At 36.4% G+C, this 26,312-nt stretch overlaps 2 protein-coding genes across 2 annotated transcripts in view; one reads left to right on the top strand and one right to left on the bottom strand.

The window, feature by feature from the left end:
- Positions 1-13,330, bottom strand: part of LOC145675761 (uncharacterized) — a 63,355-nt gene extending 50,025 nt beyond the window's left edge. The window contains exon 1 of the mRNA XM_081746417.1: positions 13,236-13,330. The gene's annotated coding sequence lies outside the window, so the exon portion shown is untranslated. The remainder of the gene's footprint in view (positions 1-13,235) is intronic.
- A 5,167-nt stretch (positions 13,331-18,497) lies between these two features.
- LOC145675760 (uncharacterized) overlaps positions 18,498-26,312 on the top strand; it is a 63,457-nt gene continuing 55,642 nt past the window's right edge. Inside the window, exon 1 of the mRNA XM_081746416.1 lies at positions 18,498-18,608. The gene's annotated coding sequence lies outside the window, so the exon portion shown is untranslated. The remainder of the gene's footprint in view (positions 18,609-26,312) is intronic.

Below are 26,312 nucleotides of genomic sequence, written 5' to 3'. Positions count from 1 at the left end.
AACTTTCGGTATCGACAGAAGAATAAGGAAAGATTTAACTTACTCTTTTGGGTCCCCATTCCGAATCGGTTTGTGTCAATGCAACGCAAAATCTTGCACTTTAGTTTGCAGTAACAGGTATAGTGGTTATAGCTGATTTTTGCATTACTTCCGTTGCGCTACGCTCTACTTTTTTTTTATTTTTGTGCGAAGGCTAGTATGGAATGACGCCCAAGGACGCTGACTTCATATCAAACAATTGAGTTGCATTTCACATTGTGAAACTTCTAAACCATGAAGGTAAAGTATTTGAACCGGAAGAGGTAGACCTATCTCTTCCGGTTTAAGTACTGAATCTCCATGCTCTACCATTTCGGTTGGAATATGTGGATACGTTCGGAGATGGAATCTATTCTTGTGACATTCAATCCACACGCAAAGAACCATTCTCGTTTCCTATTACAATTCTTCCTCTGAGAGGATAAGAAATGAAACAGGAAGTTTGTTTTAGAGTTTAACGTCTCACTTTTATTCTCTCACAGAGCATACCTGAAAAGCTGATGATGATAGTCTAATAAGAGAAATAGTACAATAATGAAAGTGGTACGAAACGAGAGGATCTAAAAAAAAAAAAAAGAAAAACTTACACACTGTGTTTGTCCACCACCACAAATTCATTTAACGTGAGCTGGACCTAACTAGAGACCCCACACGCACAAGATGAAACTTCTACCACTGAGCTACCTTTGCCACTCGAGCTCGAATCTTCTCGTGTCATTATTTCTTAATCATGATTTTTTATGTAGTTGTACGAAATATGTCATCTTGCAAAACTGATCTCGTTAAGATGCGAAGTTATAGTTTAAAGTGTATAATTCAATCCTGGCAGCAATAAAATCTGTATTTCTTACGGTGACGACGAGAATATAATCACGACGTTTGTCAACAGTTGTAAAAAGGTATATTCTAATTCTAAAGTGAATCCAAATTTGCTCACATATGTTCTCAGAAGAGAAACAAAATAATAGATTTAGGTCGGCCGCACATAGACCAGAGGAGCTGAAAGCTGAGCCTAGGTGCAAGTACTATGAGTAATTCGCACTCAAACACCTGCTAGACAAAAGACTTTCCATTGCTGTGAATGAAACACTTTCTAATACACTCATGTCTCTCTCCTCCTCTCTCCGCATCCTCTTTTGCCACACTATCTGCGCTTTAGATATCCTGTACTCGTATGCGGCTAGCCTTAGTGAAAACTAGGGATGGGCACGAGCGAGTTCTGTTTGAAACTCGACTCGACTCGAAACAGACATCTTTGAGCTCGACTCGAGAACTCAGCTCGAAAAGTTCCCTCCAACTTAACTCAAATTTGGATCGAGTTCCGAGTCGAGTCGAGCAAGAAACGAGCCAAATCGAGCTAAATCCTGTGTGTAGTTTCAAGTACTCTTTTCAAGTATAATTATCAATGATATTACTAGACCTACTATTAATACTACTACCACTACTACAACTTCTTCTTCTTCTTCTTCTTCTTCTTTTTATTATTATTATTATTATTATTATTATTATTATTATTATTATTATTATTATTATTATTATTATTATTATTATTATTATTATTATTATTGAGCCAAGTCGAACCAAGCCGATGGACTCCTTTCAACGGAGCTGGCTAGAGCCAATGAGTTACCTGAGACGAGTCAGTGACTCATCTCAACCGAGCCAGCTCGAGTTGTTCGCTCAGTTAAACAGAAGTGAGCCGGTTGACATCACTACCCGGGTTGCGCTTCTGCTTGGGCTCAAAAATTCGCACTTGCAGGTCTCTGCCTTGATGGTAAGAATTACAATATATTCTTATATTGGTGCTCACGACATTTGAGGTTGTCTCGTTATGGAAATCTAACGTTGTCTCGTTATCGAGACGAGACGGGATGAGACCGGTGTCCCCTATTGTGAGCAACAGCAGAAGTATTCCACATTGCTGCTTACATTTCTCACGGCTTTCGCTTTCCAGTCTAATCAGGCAATGATTTCAAAACGAGTTAAAACGAGATGAACGAGCGAGCCATTTCTCAAACTCGACCTCAAAAACAGTGACTCGACTCGGAACTTTACTCGAGAAAATTACCTTTGACTCGACTCGAAACTCGAGTCGAATTCGAATCGAATTCGAGTCGAACCGAGTTTTAGCTCGAATCGTGCCCATCCCTAGTAAAAACAAAGAAAGAGAAAAGGAATTATGCTTCTTAGAAGGAACCATTCTGATTTGGTCAATTCAATTGCTGAAAATTATTGCTAGCACTGGATTCAGGACCAAAAGAAACAGAGAAAAAGAGGGTGTTTATTGCCAGACTGTATACAGGGTGGGAGATAAATGAAAGCAAAGCACGAAGATAGAACGTAGAAAATGTCTAGAAATGCCATGTTAATTTTGAAATGACTGGAGGGATTGAGGTCTAATGTTGGATATAAGAAAATCTGTAGTTCCACTGAATAGGCGTAATGTGAATCATGGTGGAGATCGGAAAAGCCGCCATGTTAAAATAAGCGCAAGAAGAATGTACGGGAAAGGGGTCGTATGACATATGGCTCTTGACGCACACCGTCTATTGAAATCAATAGTGACCAATACATTTGAGACCTCTGTTTAGTAGCAACTGTTATGGGCATTAATGATTGTGTGGATACAAAAATGGAGACAACAGTGGACACATCTGAAAAACGAACAAAAATGGACAATCGGGCTCTTCACAGCTGTCTCCGGTATTAAAATTGAAGCATTAGTCGACAGGTCGAGGAATTTGAAGCTTAAAATATACAAAACGATAATCATGCCTGTTGTTCTGTATGGTTGCGAAACATAGTCACTTACTCTGAGGGAAGAACATAGATTGAAATTATTTGAGAACAAGATCCTGAGACGAATATTCGGACCCAAGAGGAACGGGAATAGGGAATGGCGAAAACTTCATAACGAGGAACTACATAATTTATATGGTTTACCCAACATTGTTAGGGTCGTCAAGTCTAGGAGGCGCTCAGGTGGGCGCGGGTCATGTAGCTAGAATGGAAGAAAGTAGAAACGCTTTCAAAGTCTTGACTGGAAGACCAATCGGAAAACGACCATTAGGAAGACCTAGGCGCAGATGGGAGGACAATATTAAGATGGATCTCGCAGAGATTGGAATACAAAGTAGAAACTGGATGCAGTTAGTTAAGGATAGAAGTCAGTGGAGAGCTTTTGTGAACGCGGCATTGAACCTCCGGGTTCCATAGGCCATAGAGTTAGTTAATTAGTTAGTCGACAGGTGCCATGAATGCGCCATGTGCTGTTTGGAAATATCCAGTTTTGTAGAAAGCATATCTAATCATAAATTGGTGCTGTAAACTGGAAATGGATGAGTGATTGCAAGTTAATGAAGTTGTCCCGTTGTCATATTTTGAAGTCAGATTACAGAAAAACGGCATCTGTTATATATTTTATGAAATTCGTATACGTACGGAAGAAGAACACATCCAAGGGTTGTATGAGCGACGTGCAATCATCAGGGATAAGGAGTCGGATAAGTCCAACATTATCCGGTGTCTGCACCAACTCTTTATCTTTATTGGTTCTCCATCAATCAACGAGGAGCAGCAGTTTCATCTGCTCTACAGAAGGCCAGAAAACGTCAGTCATGAACTCTTTCAGGTTGTCCTTGCTCATATTTTTACTTTAACCAGCATATGAACGAATATTAGGTAGATCGGGACGTTTATTGGCTGAAAAGTGGCCTGATTCACATTTGTAGTTGTTTCTCATTCACCTCACCTTTACGACAGTATTGCTACATTGCCATAGCGTGAAACGCCTCTTATTACAGAGGTCTCAAACTGCGTTGGCCACTATTTATATCAATAGACGGTGTGCATTAAGAGCAATCTTTGCCACGTGACCCCCTTTCCCGTATATTCTTCTTGCGTTAATTCGAACATGGCGGCTTTTCATATCTCCACCATGATTCACATTACGCCTATTCAGTGGAGTTTTACATGTTTTCCTCATATCCAACATTTGACCTTAATCCCTCAAATTGTTTAAAAATTAATATGGCATTTCTAGACATTTTCTATGTTTATTTTCGCTCTTTTCCCCTCACTTATCTCCCACCCCATATACGTTCTGCTTCTAAACACCCTCTATTTCTCTGTTCCTTTTGGTGCTGAATCCACTGCTAGCAATCATTTTCAGCAATTGAATTCTCCAAATTGGAATGGTCCACTGTTAGAATTATGCATGATTCACGGAGTTCCGTGATCTCTGAGTTGTCTGAGTCATGGGTCTATCGTGTCTGGCTTAGTTACCACGTCTTTCGGGTCGCAGATATGATGACCTTTCGTCAGACGTATGTCACGAATAGTGTTGTAAAAAAAAGTTTTTTTTCTGTGAAGTTTTTTTTCAATAAAAAACCGTTCTTTTTCATGTTTTTTTCAAATGTCTGTTTTTTTTTCTGGCAACTATTATTTATTGATTTATGTTGCAGATTATTGAAATAATCAACAGAACTTGAATCGAAGCCCTCGTAACTTACAAATCGTTTGTTTCTTTGTACCTATACGAGCAAAATTGTGTGATTATTCCTTTCGGCCCCAGGTCATTTTTGGCGTTTTCCTACATTTCCAGTTAGACTTATTGCTCAAAAACTATTCATTCGATTGATATAGTTAAGTCCTTATATTTTAGAAAATGGATGTAGCTATTTTTTGGTGTAAGTTGCATTGCAGTGTTGCCAGCGGGTGGGAAATTGAGGGAAATGCAGGGGTGAAAATTTACAAAAAATTCCCTAACCGAATTTCAAAATTTTTTATATCTAGCACCATTGCTGCTATATGGGTTCAGTCACCTAAACAAATCTTTGGTGTGTTCACAAGGTACAGTGAAATCCTGAAGTCGCTGGCTTCCATTCAAAGAGGTGAGAAAAAAAATTCTGTCATACACATGAAATTTTGACACTTTTTACGCCTCAGAAGCAAAAATGAAATATGCCAGGCCTACCGCTTCTCTAATTATCCTATTGAAACTTTTTATAGTGCGTTTTGTAGGGCAAAGAGAAAGCTTTCAGGTAGTGGTACGTTTGTTTCAATGTAGCCAGTAAGAGGATAATAATAGAGGGGAAAATGGAAATTTTCCGAATTTTTCACCTAATAGTGGGAATTAATTGTTTTCGCTGGAAACGCGGCCATCAGACAGACGAAAACTATCTGAAAATAAACGCAGTACTCCAAGAATATATCCTACAAGTATCGTGGCGATATATAACAAAGTAAGCATGAAATTTAAAAAAATCATTCTACCTCAGAAATTCACCATTTTCTTACCATTTCCAAAACATGGTTTATTATAAACCTCAACTGTACTTCCCCTAATTATTCTAGTGAAACTTTTTATGGTGCGCTGTGCAGTCTAAGGATGAGGCTATTAGACACTGGTACGTTTGTTTGAATGTAGCCAACAAGAAGGAAATAATAGAAATAAAAAGGGATTTTTTTTTCCAAAATTTGCCCCTAAAATCTAGGATTAAATTTTTCTGTAGCTGGACAAACTGTTATCAGACACACACACAAACTATCTTAAAATAAGCTTTGGTATCCCTCTAATATATCCTACAAGTATTCTGACGATATCTAATAAAGTAAACATGTCAATAAAAAATATATCATTCTACCTTTAAAAATATCACAGTTATCTTTCCAATTAGAGAACAAGGGCTACTGTAAACCTCAACTGTACTTCCCCTAATTATCCTACTGAAACTTTCTATAGTGCGTTGTGTAGAGCAAAGACGAGACTTCCAGATAGTGGTACGTTTGTTCCGATATAGCCAACAAGAGGGAAATAGTAGAGACAAAACATATAATTTTTCCAAAATTTCCCTCTAAAATCTGGAATTAAAATTTTCTGTAGCTGGCAACACTGCTACCAGACAGACGCAAACTATCTTAAATTAAACATTGGTACACTACTAATATATCCTACAAGTATTATGGCGATATTTAAGGAACAAAGCTTCTAATTACCAAACATATATTACGGTAAACAGAAAAGTAAGGAAAAACTAGAAAAATCAAGGGTTAGAACCTAAATACGAATTTTATGTGCGCCCCCTAATTACCCCATTGTAACGATCTGTACTTGCGTTTGTTAAGTAAGGACAAATGTTTGACTGGCGTAAGTTGACTTGCACTCGGACGTATAGGTACAGATTTATAAAGAAAAATTTCTATTTTTTTGCCCAAATATAGGAGAATTTTAATTTCCCTAATTGGCAACACTGCGCGCAGGCCCGTCCAATTTATGTCAATAGTTAGGTATCCATCCGAGGTATCTACCTGGCAAGTCTTAAGGATGTCTTTCTACAACGAAGGAAGCTACAGGGAAAAAAGAAGTAAAGGAAATTCGAAATTAGAAAATTCTCGAATTTTTGACTGGGGTGAAATTTGAGAAGGAAATTCGACACCAGAAGAAAAAGAAATTAATATGATAAACTATAGTCCAATCATATTTTGCAAGAATAATATCCCGATATCTTAATTAGTGTTCACACAGGAGCGGATTAAACAAGTAACACACCCGTATGTGCCACTTTGGCCACCTGGGCCACCGAGTATACATTTGATTACATTTTTTTGACTACTAACTCGTGTTGTTGTTGGAGTTATAGTCTCGACTAATAATAATATCGTTGTAAACAATAACTTTATAAGGAAAATTTTCTCTCCTTTTTACATCTTAGTTCCAACACTGTTGGTGAGAAATGCAGGGTGTTTCAAAATAAATTTTGGGGTTTTAAGTCTTCGTAGTACTTATTACATTTTACGTACAATTATAAGCAATGCATTAAGTAAAAGAGCACCTCAAACAGTCTTTGCTACAAGTGTTCAATGTGAGATTCATTCGTCACACGGCACACATCGAGTCGATAGGCGAGAAAGGCCCATAAACTTTCCGCCATATGACACAAAACACATTCAATTTAGGGGAGTCTCGTTCCAACTGTACCATCTCCTGAGGATTTGCTGACGGCCAGATGTAAACATTTTGAGTGTTCACATTAGCTCTTAGGTGAAAGGTCGATTTATCACTGAAGACGACACGATCCAGAAAATCTTCATTGTTATGCAGGAATATTTCACTTGCGAAATTGGCGCGTAAACCGTAGTCTGTAGGCTTTAGACCTGTAACAACTGCAAACGATAAAGACGTAGTTGCGTCTCCTTAATATTCTTCACACAGACGGTTGCACTGTGCAGATTCAGTCTTTATTAAAACACAAAAAGCTTTCTGCTCTCTAGTCTCCATCTTTGCTACTTGCTCTTTCTAACGGCAGACAGAAGAAACAATGCATGTACATGCGTGCGTACAAAACTGTTTGAGTTGCTCTTTCATTTGATATAATATTTATAATTGTAAGTTAATTGTAATAGATACTACAAGGTTTCAAAACCCTAATATTAATTTTGAAACACCCTGCATTACTTCAAATTGAGTCATCCTATATTCATGTCTTAATTACATATCATCAGGGCCGGTCCTAGTCAATTTGTCACCTCGTGCAATGGCATAATTTGCCGCCTCCCTCTTTCTTCAGAAAGAACAAATCTTAAAAGTCATGATTTTAAGTATGCTACTCCAGCATGAACAACAAAGGTGAGGGTAAGTGCAGTTTCACTCAGAAAGGCTTAAATACTTACTAAAAATGCGATCCTGTTGTGTCTGTTTTTTTTTTAAAGTTTGAGTTGAGTTGATTTTAACGCCCCGTTCAGCAGCGAGGCTATATGAGACGTGGACCTACTGATTAACGTGGAATCCGAACCACATGAGCTCCCGCCGGGAATCGAACCCGGGTCTCCCACGCCAAAGGCGCGTACGCTAACCGCTTAGCCACGGAGGAGCTCTAGTTTAAATATTAATCTTTTATGTTGGTGAAAGATAAAGCAAACACACCTGTAGAGGAAAGATGGTAATCCTTTTTATAGAATTCACTATCGAGCTTTAATATCAAAGTATCAGTTTGCAGTTCCAGTGCAACTAGCTCTTTTATCTTTATTTCTTGATTTTTCTTCTACATCTTCTAACATTTAAAAAAAACTTGTTTCTATCTTCAGTGATAAGGAACTTGTTTCTGACAAAAACAAGACTAGTTTCATATCAAAACTGTGATAACTAACTAAATGGAACAGATATTCACTACTATTCGAGAATTGAATTCTTGCATTTGATAACAATCAAGCAATTTGTGCTAGGATTTATTCGACCATTTGCTTTAGCATTGTCCATGTGGCCTTAAACTAATGCAACCTAAACATAATTTATGAATGTAGTATTCAAATAGGTCAGCTTAGTAAATTTAACTACCATCATCATGAAGTCTGTTTCCAACAAGAAATATTTAATTTAAATAATATATTTATGACAGATTTTGCCGCTCCAAGCTTGCCGCTCCACGCAAATGCACGTGTTGCATATATGGTAGAGCCGGTTCTGCATATCATACATATCTAGTCGACAAATTATTTAAATATGGCATTTAGAAAAATACTATTAGGCAAATTAGTATTAGTTTTTATCTTTAGACAAGTTATTGGAATTTTATACTGTTCGTGACGTTATTTTCGTACTTATTAAAGGCCTGCTTTCACGAAAAAAACAAAATTTCATTTCTACTTTTATTTCTTACTTGATATTGATGAAAACTGCTGAAACCCGAATTGTTAATAGGTATGGTATTTATGTAAATTGTAAAATATTTGTAGCGTATCAGTATCTAGCGTTTAATTTATGTTACATTTTACGGTGATTACACCTACATAAAAATATTTCATAATTAAATAGACGTACGATGCATCACAAATGGCTATTTGAAAAAAAAAACGAAATTTAGAAAAAAACGAGAGGCAATGTTTTTTTTTTAAAAAAAAACGCACATTTCTGAAAAAATACGAACCGTTTTTTTTTTTTTATTTACAACACTAGTCATGAAGTTTGTTATCCGCCCTATCACAGTTACGTGCTACGTATGGCGGGTGTAACTAAGCAACCAGAAACACACTAGGATCAGGAGTGGATTAAGGGCGGAGCCAATGGAGCCCAGGCTTAGGGGCTCCCCCAAAATCTCTCTCTTTAATACTAAAATATAACAATAAACTTATGTCATAGGCTTCAGACCCATGTTATTTTTTTTCCATTCGCTTCGCTCGCGATATCGCTAAAGTTGTCTTCTTCCACCAGCGTCTTCACGATACTTATTTTGTGAGGGAGTGAGCAATTTTGGGACTCTTTTACCAACCAACTTGTGGTGACAATTCCTTTAAAATATCTCGTATTTCAATGTCGTTTAATGACATAATAGAATCCTTTACAGAGCAAAAATGTAGAAAGAAAACTTTTCTAACAATTTTCTTTGTACAGCTTTACCTATTTGTATATGATTTTTTCCCTTTTACTCTATTAGTGTTTTTGCAGGGACTGTTGACCGTTTGGCTTGTATTTGACGTTTGTGTATTACACTGCGGTATATGAGCATTTAACTGTTAATAATGTATGTAATTAAACAAATTGTTGTAAACTTGGAGCACATTAAAATATTATAGCATAATTCTCGGTGTTTCGATAAGCCTATGAGGTTGTAGAAGGCAGCAAAGAAAATTTATGCGCTGGAATAATTGGTAACAGAGGGCCCCCTTGAAATAGTCGGCTCCAGGGCCCTAAAAGCGTTAATCCCCCCTTACTAGGATGAACATTGCAAAAGAAACTATCCTGGTTTCAATCCAAATTTTGAACAGGAATATTCTTGGTAATGCTTTAAATAATAACATCTTTCAGTTTTACGTCCTCCAGTATAATCTGCAGGCGAAATAAGATAGCTTATGAAAATGAATGATTGTAGTAAAACTGGTGATATAAGAGTGTGGGAGGAAACGGGAGAAATCGCAAAGAAACCTCAAGAAAGCACACTTATACGATACTTTTCATCACAAACTCACACTACATATGATCGAACGATGGGCCTCTCACACCAGAGGTGAGCGCTTCACTACCTAATGACTATTCGTACTGTAATGGTTTGAATAAAACCACTGGCTGATCATGATGCGTATTGTTATGGTTCGAATAAAAGATAAAAATTATTAATTAGCTAAGTAAGAAAACTAAGGAGTACGGTATTTAATTTCTTTTTAAAAAATATAAAGCGTTTACGTTTGAAACAAATGGTTTCTGGTTCGATCCCAGGATATGCGAGTTTGTGGCAGACAACATTGTGTTTGTAAATTTTCTCCAGATTCTCCACTTTGATCCTATTGAATTTATCTCATCCTCTCCTTCATGATCGCTCATTTACATCCATCATGTAGAATATCTCTTTTAACCCTCAGAACATTAATGTGGGAGGTTAAACTAACATTTACATTTTATTTCATTTTTCCGAGGAGAACAAAAGAAGGATAAAACGATAAAAAGCAAGGGCGCCGATTTTTCTGTAAGTTTGGAGAGGCCATTCAAATGGAGAAGGCATACGGTATATGAGGATTTTTAAGACGAATTGCATTCAAATTATGTCAAATATTGTATATTCATAAATACAATGCGGGGATTCACATGAGCTTTGGGGAGGGGCGGACCCTCCGGACCCCTAGGATCGGCGCCCTTTATAAAAAGTACTCAAGTGTTTGGTTCAGCTGGTATCTACCCTAGTAGCAGACACAACTTGCAAACCGCTTGATGTAAGCTTGAATTGCAAGTCAACCAAGCTTCCATCCAACTTGATTGGAAAACGTGCAAGCATGCCGCAAGCTCGATTCCAGTAACCGAAGTTACATCGGGACAACCTTGCATTCAATGTTCCATTCAAACTTGAAGCAAGCATTTTACAAGTCAAGTCAAGTCAATAGCCAATGAACGGCCAGTGATGCTATGACGCTCTGCGAAGGGTCTTAAGCATCGCTTATAAGTACAACAGAAGGCAGATTGTATGAAAGCACCCGTTTCAATTGCAAGCGTAGAAAGGCAAAAGCCAAGCACGCACCAACTGACCAAAAGATTTCTTGCTACTAGGGTATTTCGAGTACTATAGTAATATACTATCATAAAGATAAAAATTAATTAATTGATTAATATAGTGACAAAATTTATAACCGACAAATATAGCGGGAAACTGCTAACATTTGTAATACTAGAGTAAATGGAAGTTATATGAATAATGCCAAACCCTTCTCTAATCGAGAATGGCCAATGGAAAACATTGAAACAGACGATTAACCTATCAAGATGTTCGAAACAATTTGTTCGAACCCCCAAAATGGTTATTATGTTATTACTCATATAAGTTCCATTTACTCTGGGTAGTATTAGTATAGTATCCTCTTTGAAATATAGGTACTTAGTTTGAGGTCAAATCTGCATGACTCACGTGTCATTTACTGTATGTTTATATGCTGAGGCAATACGAAAATATATCACAGTTCTCTTTACAAATTAAACTCTATGTTAATACTAAAAACAGACTACACGTAACAACAAGTAAAAAGTTCGTTTGATAGGCGCTAGCTAGTAAGTTTTTTCACTTATCTGCAGCTGTGTATTATTTCTAAATGGCGTGATGACATTGAACATGAATACGCTTTTATTTTAATAGGACAAGCAAAGAATTGAAGCTTTATAATTAACATTATTTTATCGTATAGTGTAGTAAACTACTAAATCGAAATGGTAATAATTTATTGGCACTTCTGCGGTTATATAGACACAGCGCTCCCAAAAAGAGGTTCCCGATTCGTTCTTATTCCTCTCTGGAAACAAAAATATAGATGTGTGTGTTCCACTTCCTCTTTCAAAATTGCATCACTTATAGTTTGGAAATCTGTCAAATGTGAAATGAAAGTCACTCGTTTGAATTAAGGCTTGATTTTTTAAACGTCCTTATGCAATACTAGTTATGAATGGCAGGACGTGAACCGGCCCTAGGCAATTAGCCGCCCCATGTAATGCTATCATTTACCACCCCTTTCTCCAGGAAGAACAAATATTAAAAGCAAAGACTTTAAATATGCTCATGAACAACGAAGAGGGAGAAAGCTCTCGCACTCAGAAGCAAGGGCGCCGATTTCTCTGTAACTTTGCAAGAGCCCATTCATAAAAAAATACATGTAACAATACATATAACAATAAAAAACTACATATAAAATGTATATTCATAAAAGTACATGGAGGCCCACATGAGCTTTGAGGGGGCCCGGGCCCCCTAGGCCCCCCATGATCGGCGACCTTGCTCAGAAGGGCCTAAACACTACAAATACAACCCCCTTGTGTCTGTTTTTCTTTTTTTTCATTATGTTAGTGTAAGAAAAGCAAACATACCCTCAGAGGAAAGAAGGTAATCGTTTTTATAGAATTCAATATCGAGCTTCAAGCTCAATATATCAGTTTGCAATTCCAGTGCAACTAGCTCTTTCCGGATTTTCTTTCCACATCTCTTAAAAAAAAATGTTTCTACCTTCAATGATAGGTTTAAGGAGCTTGTTTGTGACAAAGACAAGACTAGTTTTCATATGAAAACTGTGATAACTTACTAAATGGAACAGATGTTCGCTACTGTTCGAGAATTGAGTTCTTGTATTTGACAACAATCAAGAAATTCATTCTGGAATTTGTTTGACAATTTGCTTTAGCATTGTCCATGTGACTTTAAACTAATGCGACTAAATATGATTTATGATTGTAGCATTCAAATGGAAGGTCAGCTTAATAAATTGAACTACGATGAAGTCTGTTTCCAACAAAAAATATTAATAATTATATTTAAGATAAATTTTGTCTCCTCTCGAAACTTTCCGCCCAGTGCAAATGCACGTGTTGGACCTGGGCACATTTGTTGTATGATAGATGACCTGGCTAGGACCTGCTCCAAACCACGACCTAAGGCACAATTAGGAGGGGCAAAGACCTCCTCCAGATGTACTGTTATGGACCGTTCACCGTCACATTACTTCATCTCCGAAAGAAATGGATTACATAACCACACTTCATTTTCCGACTTTTGAATTAATTGATCTTACTACCGGTACTTTTAAGTATGCCTTCTCACACAGTGATATACGAGTTAAATAAAATCACTGAGGCGGATTAGTTAGTGTTAATACACCGGTACACTAATCAAAATAATAGTACACTAACGAGTGATACAGAAGAGATTAACACTGGTAGATCTTTGATACGGTACCTTTGCTCTTTGTACGTCAACAAATCACTATGGAATATGTAGTCTGGGATAAATCCTCGCTACCAGGTAGTGGTCCATACGACTGTCTTTTATCTTGCACTCCACAATCTCTTAATACTGTATGAGTCTCTCGGAAGTTCCAAAGTACAGAAATAGTACAGCTCATACGGAAAAAAAGCTGTGTCATTGTTTTCGGAGCAATGACTTCAACCGGCAATTTATTTAACAAAAAATAAGTATTAATTCGTGTAAAGAACACAGAAATATGAAAGGAAAAAAAATGAAATAACGAACGGAAAATTGTTTTCAACGGTTTAAACACAAATTTCATGAAGCAATTACTGTTACCGTTGTGTAAATATTTAATGTATATACGAGAGCATAATCAAAATCTATTGCTTAATTCCATAGTTCATAAGGAAAGCGTAAAAGAAAAAGCAAGCAAGCAAGAAAGAAAAAAAAACGTTAATAATCTAATTAGTTATGAAGAGATTTACAAACTACCGAGTTAGGATGATTTTACAGTTTTTGCGTCCCAATGACCACTGTCGTCTTAATGTTAAGGCTTGCGTAACTGGGACAAATTTTTGCAAGATTTTCAAAGTTCTCTGGAGGTTTTGGAGATAAATCGTCCGGTTCGGACATGATCAATATTTTACCAGTGATTGTGTCATGTTAGGCACAATTATTCCAAACTTTGTAATAAAAAATTTAGTTTAACGTCCCACGTTTATGCATCGAGGCAAAGGGAGACGGTGATGACAAGAAATGAGTGAAATGGTGGAATGAAGAAAGTAGGAGGAAAAGGGAGAAACCCCGAGAAAACCCACGCAAACAACGTTTGTCCACCACAAAGCTCACCGAACTGGGATCGAACCAGAGACTGCACGCACTAGAGGGAACGATTTACCACTTTTTTTTTTTTAACCAAATACTACGTTTTCACTGCATGTTACTTGTTTTCCCATTAACCTCTAACTACAGAGGCACGAACACACAAACGTCGAGGACGGTTAAAATTCCAAAGGCTTTCCCACCCTGAATCGAACCCATGACGCCGTACATTAAGAGTCTTCATCCCGGCGAAATTAAAATACCGCTAATTTTACAGTAATTATGTGATATCTTCAAATAGATAAAAGATAATTGAAATATGGAACAAGAGCGCTCTAGACAATATTATTTTGCGTGAGGTACCGTTATCACAAGTCACCTAGTGGCTTTCCGTTTTCAGCTGTTTAGAAACGCGAAAATAAATGCCGATTTTCAAAATGGCTCGAAATCGAAAGCAGATAAGTGAGTCGTGATAACGGTTTCTCATGTAAAATAATATTGTCTAGGGCGCTCTTGTTCCACATTTCGATTATCTTTTATCTATTTGAAGATATCACATAATTACTGTAAAATTAGCGGTTTTTTAATTTCGCCGGGATGAAGACTCTTAAAGGTGTACGTGCTAGCCATTATATAGCAACAACATCTGATGTTCCCAGGCTGCCACCCATCGAAGCACTGACTAGACTCGATGCTGCTTGACTTCGGTGTGATCGGACGAATACCAGTATACTCAGCACTTTGACCGTTGGGCCACTGAGATATCTCGGCTCCGAATTCCTAACTTTGAGATCAAACAATGAGTTTGATTAGCAGAAAGAGTATCGTTGTTCTTTAGTTTGTTGTCTAAAATAATTTACTAAAAATAATTAATTAAATAAATAATATATTTAATGTAAATGTTTAATTCAGCAGTTACAATTCAGAACAGATGTATGATAAAGAACTTACTTTATGAACTCAGTAGATAAGTCTATAGCTCAGAACAGATACACGATGAGAAACGTCAATTTTTTAAAAATAAATTACAGGTACGCCCTCCTTTCGGGGCAGAAGGACATGGTGGCTCAGTGGTAGAACACTTACCGCTGGTGTATGGAGTCTCTGGTTCGAGCTTTGGCCAAGTAAGTTTGTGGTGGACAACATCGTGTCTGTGAGTTTTCTCGGGACACTCTCTTTTCCCCCCACAGTCTAATTCCACTGATTCTTCCGTCATCGTTAGGAAATAACTTGAAAATGATAGTAAAAACAAAAGATGTTTGTATGAAGAGATCAACGGGATATGTATAAAAGGATCAACGAATTTAAGAAAGGCTTTTTAATATGTCGTGATTATATATTAAAGGAAAGGCTGACGAAACAGTTCTCACTGACACAGATAGCATCTTAAATAGACGGAAAAAAATTTCTTTGACGATTTGCTTAACACGCAGCCAAAACATTATTGTTAGTGCGGAAAGGGAAATACACACCGCAGAACCGTATATTCCAGAACCTGACCAAACAGAAGTATAAATCACTATAAAGAAACTAAAGAAACACAAATATCTGGATGTGGACGAAATTCCGGCTGAGTTAATTTCAGCTAGAGGCGAAAAATTGTGGAACAAGATGCAAAAACACATTCTCTTTATCTGGAACAAGGAGGAATTGCCATAAAAGTCGAAAGAATCAATCATTGCTCCAATTTGAAAAAAATAAAATAAAACAAAAATAATAAATAATGCCAAAATTATTGTGATAATTATCGAGGCATTTACTCGTATTAGCAAGAATGACCACATAAACAGATTAAATTATTGGATATTATCAGTGCAGATTTAGATGAAATCGATCAAATATCGACTAAATATTTACCATTCGACAAATACTCGAAAAGAAGTGGGAATACAATCCCTGACACATCAATTATACCGTATATTGATTTTTAGACAGCCTTACGACTCGGTTAGGAAATATTGCACATTGTTACAGAATTTGGAATACCAAAAAAAGCTAATTAGATTAATTAAGATATGTTTATATGAATCCCAAAGTAAAGTCCGGGTAGGAACATTTTTGTCACGAGCTTTCACGTCGAAAAAAGGAGATGCATTGTCGCTATTATTATTAACTTTATCCTGGAATACGCTATCAGAACAACCAAAGATACCAACCAGGGTCTAGAGTTGAGTGGTATTCGCAAGGTTATGGCGTATGTTGATGATATAAAATTTGATAGGGGATGATAGAAGAACAATAGAAAGAAATGCAGAGGTCTTATTAAACGCTTGTAGGTACATGTGTTTAGTAATACACAAAGAGAAGTAAATACATGGAAATTCGCCGCGATCATAATAATGGAAAATTATGGATACGTTAAAATATCAATAATACCTTCGACAAAGTGGATACTTTCAAATATCTAGGACCCAAAATTATATCCACGAAGATATTAAATATCGACTGAAAGCAGGGAATTCGTGTTATTATTCAGTTCAAAATCTCTTGTCGCGAGTTCTGTTGAGGAATTTGAAGCTTAAAATATATAAAATTATAATCATGCCTACTGTTCTGTATGGTCGCGAAAGATGGTCGCTTACTTTGAGGGAAGAACATAGACTGAAAATATTTGAAAACAAGATCCTGAGACGGATATTCGGATCCAAGAGGAACGGAATGGGGAATAGCGAAAAAATCATAACGAGAAACTACATAATTTATACCATTTTCCAAACATTGTTAGGGTCATCAACTTGGTAGGCGTCAGACAAAACTGTGAGGGAGTGACGGATCAGTGGAGTCTGACTAAGAAAGTTTGTAGGAGTATGTTGGTCTGAGTGATAATCATCTGACTTAGGGGAAAGGGCTCTGAAGTGAAAGGGTTCCTGATCTTTTTTTTTTAACCTTAAGGAATTTCGTCGAATCATTTTTCAATTTAATTATATGAATAAACATTTATTTACCTTGATAAGACTAATTTTCATTTGAGAATAAGACAACCCATATATTTGATGGTAATTTTTATTATTTGTTTATGGTTTATTGTGATTGGATACCCTTAGAGAGCCGAAACTGTCTGGAAGAAGTGAACCACAACATAGGAATGCAAAGTAAAACCTGGATGCAGTTAGCTAAGGAAAGCTTTTGTGAACGCGATATTGAATCTCCGGATTCATTAGGGCATAGAGTCAAGAGCGACGATTTTTCTGTAAATTTTTGGGGCCCATTCATACGCAGAAGGTATATATATATATGAATATTTTAAGACAAACTGCACTCATATTATGCCAAATATTGTATATTCGTAAATACAATAGGGGGCCCACGTGATTTTTGGGGGGGGCGGTCCCCCTCGGTCCCCCCAGGATCGGCGCCCTTGCATAGAGCTAGTTAGTAAGTTTAATGTATAAACGCATTTAAGTTAAACTTTTGATGAATTAAAAATATCACCATACAATGAATATTTATTTTTGCAAGGTAAACTGCCATTTTAAAAATATATTTTGCCATTTTGCTTGCTATATGCATAATATTAATTTACAAATACAGTAGAGCGTCGATTATCCGAAGTAATTGGGGGACATGGGTGTTCGGAAAACTGGTTTGTTCGGATAATCGAACTGTACTGTACTGTACTTCTACAGCCAGTGCCAAACCGACAGAAGTGTGCTGATTGTTGAAACACAGCGACTGGCGGCTTGGCCGGTCAGCAGTGCCTTATGAAGGCCCCATTAGAAGCAATGTTCCGCCAGCGGTGGCTCAGTGCGGCGACTACTGTGGGAAACTTAGTTTGGGAGTGAGGGGGATGATGGACGGTAGGGTGGGAGAGTAACTGGTGCGAGCGAGTACTCAGTTCGGTTAAGCGGTCGTTCGGTTGACCGACGTTCAGATAATCGACGCTCTACTGTAACTCGGACGGAATAGAAGTCATTTCAAAATGCCCCATTATACCCTATATATCAACGTAAGTATACAGCGTTATGTAATATTGAAGCTGAAATATATATTTATCATCTTCAGGTTTAATCTTGATATTACATCAGGTTTTATGTTCATATTATAAACAAAAAACATTCAAACTGTTATCAACCATACGCGTACAACGTACTGGATCTTATGATACTAATGTCCTGAGAAACACATGTTATCTTTTTGTTGAATTAAATGTACAGCATGAATGTACTCGATATCTTCTGGAATGATGTAACACGTGTGTATAAGAAAGACAGAAGAAAGATAATTTAAATTGTCAATAACTTAAATGCATAATGCTATTACATTTTCAGCTCTTGTGGATGTAAACTTCGGATTATGTATTTCGTTATGACTAAATTCTTTGTAAACTACGTTCTTCAGGAGTCATTGTTCTGATTAAACAATGATACAGCAGTTTGGAGAACTAATTCTCTCGTGTGTTGTAAAATTCTGTACTTTGGAACACGTACTGAAGTTATATTTACATGAAAATCTACATAGGAACAGTTCAGTCCGGATCGTTCTACAGAAAGTGTATTAACTCGAAATCAGTCCTGGTTTATAGTTTTGGACTTACAAGAGGTATTTTGTTATTATTACTATTATTATGATTTAGTTAATCCCAAAAGTCTTCGATTTGTCCGTAAATTTGGCGGATGAATGTAGTTCTGAGCAGTGGTTCTCAAACTTTTTTGATTGATGACACACCTTATTGAACGTGGGTGAAGGCAATTAGTTTTTATAATGACTCTATATGACACTAAGGTTTATTGCTACCGCTGGAGGTGTTGACTGGTACAGTCTGTCTCGATTTTAACTAATTATTATTAAATTATTCATAAGTTTTTAAATTCTAAAATTTCACGACACATTTTAGTGGACTGTCGTGACACATCGGGTAAGAACCACTGGTCCTGAGTTTCGTTTCCGATGGAAGAGCACAAGAAAGTTAATTTCACAAATATTCACTTTCATTAAACACCTGTCTCCTTTAGTTTAAAGGGAATAACTATGGGATATTAAAAAATCAGGTTTCAGCTGTAAATTGCTTGCACACTAGCGCCACTTACTTGAGTCAAGTAGGAGGCAGCACAACTAGTGACAACTATTTGCCTGACTGACATCTGCTGGACTGACTCCTACGTTTATAATAAAGGTTAAGAACATCTAAGTATGCAACCCGCATCTAGACGTTTATGCAACCCGTAACTCTTAAGTGCTTTTCAGTTTGCACATTTGCGTTACTCACGGTCTGATATGTTTTTGTATTATAAACAGGATTATTACTAGTACTGGTATCACACACAGTTTGAGACTTTTTTGATTGTCTCGTGGTTAGCTCGCGTACCTTTAGCATACGCGGGATCCCAGATTATAATCTCGGTCGGAGATAGTGTTGGCAACGAGTACAAATAAGAAATGAGGTTTATCTCGTTTCGTCGCAAATAATAATAATAATAATAATAATAATAATAATAATAATAATAATAATAATAATAATAATAATAATAATAATAATAATCTCGTTTTTCAAATATAATTATCTTACTTCTGTACCTATTAATAGAAAATTCAAATACCATATAAGGATAATTCGGGCTATATAAGGTACTATCAGAATACTCGTCCTTCGCATGGGGGAATAAATTTCATTTTGGACATAAAGGACACCAAAATTGTCACCTATCAAGTTAGGGACCCCACCAACTATGAATTCGACACTAGTAGCCTATCGGTCATTTTCAATTATAAAGGTAGCCAAGAAAGTTCTGTCGCTTTTTCACGCACCATCTTCGAACATCGATATGTCACTTAAGACGTACACTCATGTCCAAAATGATTGTCGCATATCTATAATTGTCTTCTGATAAGAATATTATTTGATAATGATTTTGCAGATGATACCATGTGTATAATCGGGAAATGTATATTTCTGGTAAATTCCATAGTAAAAGAATTATAAATACGAAAACTAGAATGAGTAAAACAAAATGTTGCTAAATGGAGAAGAAAGTTTTATTTTCGTTTTATTGTTCTTATTTGCTGCTCTTTTAACATGAAATTTGCCACATACATGTCTTTGCCGATTATACACATACTAAAATTATAAGAAATACCGGGTGAATTCGTTTTCAAATTATATTTCTACAACAACATAGTTATAAACATGCGACAATAATTTTGGACATGAGTCTACATGGAAGATTAAAAATAGCCTCCATCAGCATCGACTACCTTCTGCCAGAAATATGCCATGGTCTTTCCTCTAGACCTTGTAATGCCCCATCAACTTACTTGATGGCATTACAAATATAAAATTTCTTTGTGTTATTAATGTCTAATAGTCATTTATTTGTTATTACATTATTATAATTTATTTAATCTCATTCGTAATTATTAAATGTATCATTCAGTTTATTGGCAAATAAATACTTAAAATTCTGCGCCTGAAAAGCTAACGTTGCATGAAGAAGAACAAATTTGATTGTGAAAAAAAAAAAGTTTGCTAATGAAACTAACGTAAGTGTGATTCTTACTAAATGTGGACATTTAATATTAAGTATAACGAGAAACAAAATAAATATATGTAATTAAAGTGTAATCCAGGTAAAATACTAGTAATAACATTTTACTATCTGTTGAAAGTTATAATTTGGTTGAAGATCAATTGATGCTGAAAATAATGTGGTACTGAATAGTTAATTTCGCCCTCTAGAACCAAATTCGATACAACCTGCCGCGTGATATCCAAAATTCAGCAAATACAATATGATTAAATTAATTAAAAACTTTATACATGAAAATATGTTTATGAGAATTGTTTGCTTCCTACATGCCTAAGCTGTTTGTTCGTATTTGTTTATGCACTTTCATGGTTCTGCACTTACTCTTAAGAGCTAATTACTTTTAACCATAAGCAAGACGGGGGTACTCAGCGTAATAACATAATATAAATAATCACCTGATTCGAGTGACAAAATATCAATTTGTGAAAACAAAGATAATTATTAGATTTACGACATTGTGATAATCAATGAATTTATGATAAATAAAGTAATATAATTGTGAAATGAATAATGTTGAATTCTACGTACGATATGGATAACGAATGATTAATTAATTAATGTTGATGTTTACAATTTGGTCACTACGAATCCTGGTATGTGTTCTGACTGATTGAATCTTGCTCCTGATTTTCTATAGTTGCTATTGCATATAATTACAATGTCAATGTTACGTGCTTTTATTTTGCATGTCCTGTAGCCTATGACTGTAGAACCAGGTTACTACTTACCATGTTTATAGTGAGTGCATGGATTTAACTATTAAACTATATATAAGCAGCTTATACTAAATTTAGGCTGCCTATTCGTAACAATTCAATAAACTCAAATTGAATAAAGACAATTCATATGGAATATTTGGTGTAATTTGTTATTTAGAAATAATAATATTATCTTTTTGGAAATCTTCATTACTTCTCCGAATATTGATCGAAGCTTAATCTGATGTTTAACTTCCAAGGAGGGGTCCTGTCGTTCTGACACGAGTCCTGTGATCTTCCGGCTGGGCCAACGAATTCATTAATTCGTTTACAACTACAACATCAACGCTGTACTATCGTAACGATTCATCTTGGGCAAGTACAGTGTGTTCACAAACCTATATAACATTACCCTTAAAGAAGTGGTGAAGAGGGGAGTGTTACAACCTTTCTCCCATTGTGCACTTATTTCAATGGAGGCACAACCAACTCCTTGTTTCCATGTCAAATTTTGCAGATGACCCCCGTGGGAGATATTCACGATACGCCACTGCTGTCGCTACTATTTTTATTGCATTTTACACATACGATTTGGTAATGCAATTTTTTGTTTGAAGGCTCTACGTGCAGTATTAGCTGCGATATAGGCCTGGTGCGTTCTCATTGAATCACCCGGTAATATATATATATATATATATATATATATATATATATATATATATATATTATTTTCATAAATGACATGTATATCTTTAAACGTTGGTAATTCCAATTCAGTGCATTTACAATAGCTTTATAAATTAATACCGCAATGTCTATACTATGCATCTTGTTACATTAAAATACTGTTTCAAACGTAAGGCTTGGCTGAAGTAACGTTCCTCACGAGACTCCTGATATTTTTCGTCTCGTCTCGAGCTTCATCGTGGTTAAGCGGTCAACGTACGCGCCTTTGTCTTGGAAGACCCGGGATCGATTCTCGGCTGGAGCTCATATGGTTCGGATCGCAGGTTAAGCTGTAGGTACACACTTCATATTGTCTTACTGCTGACAGGGACAACAAACTGAAAATCCAATCCAATCTAGTCTCGTCTCGAATATTTAAAAAAGATTCTCTCGTCTCGTTTTCGAGATTAGAATTTAAAAAACCTGCCATATGTCCCGTAAGAAACAGGACAGTCCCGTTTTTGGACCCGTGTGTCCCGCGTCCCTGTCAATTTAGTCAGGACAGGCAAATGTCCCGTATTTTAGTCCCGTCCCATTTCTGCTCTGAATATCAGGTTATCGGTATCAATATCAGGAAGATATAATGTTCAGTGTTTAAGAAAAGAAAATTATATTTCGAATAATAAATGAATAAAATTTCATGTGCTAATTTTTTGGGGGTGAAACCCTCACTATTATTATGTTATTCAAAATCTTGCAGACTAAGGAAAATCATAAACCTACATTGTCCTACATAGACACACTAGTACGCATTCTAAAATGACTCAAGAAAATTAAGTATTGTTCTTATTTTTTGAATGCGTACTAGTATGTCTATGTAGGACAATGTAGGTTTATGATTTTCCTTCATCTGCAAGATTCTTCAATAATAAGATATTCTTTTGGTAGCATTTTCAGACAAAAAAAAAAAAGAAAAAAAGAAAGAAAGAAAAAAAGAAAAAAGAAAAAAAGAAAAAATCTCATGTAAATGCAAAACACTCATAAGAATTGTCCAGAAGCATGAAGATTCCTGATAACAGATTGCACTATAGATTGTTCGTTACTTCTTTGTATCCACTTCAAATAATGTAATGATAATGTTTCCAAAAAAAAAAATGTATTGTGTTGTAAAGTTCTTTTCTTTGGTGAGGGGGGGGGTATGTAATCGAAGGTGTCCCGTATTCTCATGATAAAAATATAGAAGGCTTAGATATAATCTTAAATGTAGAGTCACGTCCTATATAGCCTCAAAGTTGAAGAGGGACGCTAAAATTTAACAAGCAACAGCACACAGTGCAAATGAAAATAGGATGTCGTAAGTTCATGGAGTCATGCCCTTGCTCTTAGCAAATTATAATCCCAATTACGGGTCAAGTCCTAGTTTACAGTATTAGACTTTCAATATTTTACTAGGATAACAGTCAATTTTCACTATATGCTACACAGCGCATCATTCTAATATGAATATGAATATGCTTCGCACTTCTTTACTATATCCGTAGGCGCCGACTTAAAGAAAATATTGGAGAGGGGGGACAATGAATATCATCATACTCAGCCGTTTTCCATCAATTGTTTGATGAGGACCCCCTATTCTCCCCGCCAACCCAGATCTCGGCCCGCTACTCCACTTCATCCGCTCCGCTGCGAAATTCATAACCTAAGTAAAATTTGCCTAAAGCCATTAAAACAAATTCAAGTTGAAAATTTGAGAGCTTCACTGCAACTTTGTGCACCACATTGATCTTCACTTGTCATATCAGTGCTGCCAGAGTGTTGGTTGAAGCTTCCAAGGATGTTATAAATAGAGGATCTGCCCATATGTATCTTCATCCTATTAAATCGATGAAGCCAAAAAACAACCGAGCATCGGCACGTCTGATTGGCTACTCTCGTTTCTGCCATTGTCTGATTGGCTACTTTCGTTTCCGCCATTATTGTTGGCTCAAAACATTGCGATCCTATTGGGCGGAGTGAGCAGAGTAGGGGTGGCGAAACGGTGACGTATGGCTTCAAGATTTTGTTGTAAGGACAGATCCTCTATTTTATAAGATCCTTGAAAGCTTCAGTGGTCCATTAAACAGTTTTAAAAATGGCGTTTTCTATCGAATACAAAGGCTCTTCCTATATTGAATTAAAAGCACGACGAAGTTTACGACAGAAATTCTTGCTCCTCTTTCTTAATTCTTCGTCGACTGGATTATATTGGAGAGGCGAACACCCCACTTTTTAATATTGGCGGCGGGGGCAATAGTGTCCTGCACCCCCCAAAGACGGTGCCTATGACTATATCTGTTCATGTCACTTTACAGACGCCAAGTGGGGCTACGAAGGCTCAGTAGTAGAGCGGGTACCTGTGATATCCTTGGGGTTCCTAGTTCTATCTCCGGCCAAATAAGTTTCTGGTGGATAACAATGTGACCGTGTTTTTTATCGGGGCACTCCTACATTCTCATTCCACCAAATCTTCAGTCATTATTCACTTGCCTTAATCATCCGTCTCCCTTAACAAAAAGGGCATAATCGCGGGACGTTAAACTGAAAGATACGTAGACACAAGTTAAGGACAGGAAGACTCACAAAGGGAGGGAGTTGTTATAGACAAACATATTAATGTAACACATACGTAGCTCCTCTACTGGTCGACTAAAACAAGGATATTAACATCTCCAACGCCTTTGTGACGATGTTAGCCTTAAGAGTCTTCATCCCGGCGAAATTAAAATACCCCTAATTTTACATTAATTATGTGATATCTTCAAACAGATAAAACATAATCGAAATGTGGAACAAGAGCGCCCGAGACAATATTATTTTACATGAGATACTGTTATTACGACTCACTTATCTGTTTTCGATTTCGAGCCATTTTGAAAATCGGCATTTATTTTCGCGTTTCTAAACAGCTGAAAACGGAGAGCCACTAGGTGACTTGTGATAACGGTACCTCACGCAAAATAATATTGTCTAGGGCGCTCTTGTTCCATATTTCAATTATCTTTTATCTATTTGAAGATATCACATAATTACTGTAAAATTAGCGGTATTTTAATTTCGCCGGAATGAAGACTCTTAACCTCTCCAACGCCTTTGTGATAATGTTAGCCTTAAAAGATCAAAACAATCCTTGAAAACGTTAAGTAGAAAAACGAACTGCACGCTTTTTTTTTTTTAACATTTGAACGAAAACTGTGAAATCTACACAAAATTTGGAACCGAAAAGCGAAAATGTCACGTTGTTAGAGCTTATTGTTTCTGAGATCTTATTATCGAAAGAAATTGGCCACAAACACATAAACGTACGATTTTAGTATATAACATTATAATTACTACTGGTTTTACATCCAATAGAAATATGTAATACAGGCCATAAGTTGGATAAAACACTCCTTAATTACTATCAGATTTTAATCCGAAGTATGGGGAGAGTCTTGCTTTACAGTATTCAACGTACTAGAGACAATTGAATATATTAACATCTATTAGTGGTTTCACTTGAGGTGGAAGTCAGCTAAGACTATTTCAAATTAAGGAAAATCGAGAACTGTAACCTTTTACAGGTTTTAAGTCCAATTAGAGGACAAGTCCAAGTTTTACTTAGTGGTTGCCACTAAACAGTTTTCTTGTCGGTTTTCGGTTCTTAGAAAATCCAAACCGTTTTTCAAAGTAACTTTTCAGAACTAAGTCGGTTTTCTATCTAAAATCGGTTCGGTTGTCAATCGAAAACAGATTTGATTTTTATCAAACCGGTTTCGGTTGATAAACCGAACCAATTTTCGAAAAAAATCGAAACTGGCTTCGGTGAAAACCTGAACCGGTTTTGGAGAAAACAGAAATGTCATTTTCACGATTTTCCCAGACATTGAGTTCCAGTTTTTATTTTTAAAAAAATGTTTTGTCCAACTCCAGTTTAGAGTATTGAACTTTTATAAAACTTTGTATGTTAATTATCTGAAGGACCAAACATCTCATTAGGCAAGCATCGGACCCAAATTAGGAACCTCCAGATTGAGAAGCAAAAACACGAACCACTAGCAAACTTACATACCTTTGGACACAAACGAAAGAAGCTTAAAGCAGATTTGGTTTTTGTTGTACTTCCTGTGTCCTTGCATTTTTAGCTGGAACTAATTTAACAAATTACATGGTAATAGCTTACTTAAAGATGAATATGTCATTACACCTAATTTTGATCTTCCTTTACGTGAATTAAGAGCATGCCAAGGCCGAAGAAAGAGTAGCCGTTCTTTCTTCCGAGTATCATAGCTACATGTTGCATAATATGATGTTACGTTGTCCATAACAACACCTATACC

The sequence above is a fragment of the Thermobia domestica genome, chromosome 18 (genome assembly GCF_964235325.1).
Source record: "Thermobia domestica chromosome 18, izTheDome1.hap1.1, whole genome shotgun sequence".
NCBI classification, from domain to species: Eukaryota; Metazoa; Arthropoda; class Insecta; order Zygentoma; family Lepismatidae; genus Thermobia; species Thermobia domestica.
The sequence above is the reverse complement of the archived record's forward strand: the minus strand, read 5'-3'. Positions and strand labels throughout refer to the sequence as shown.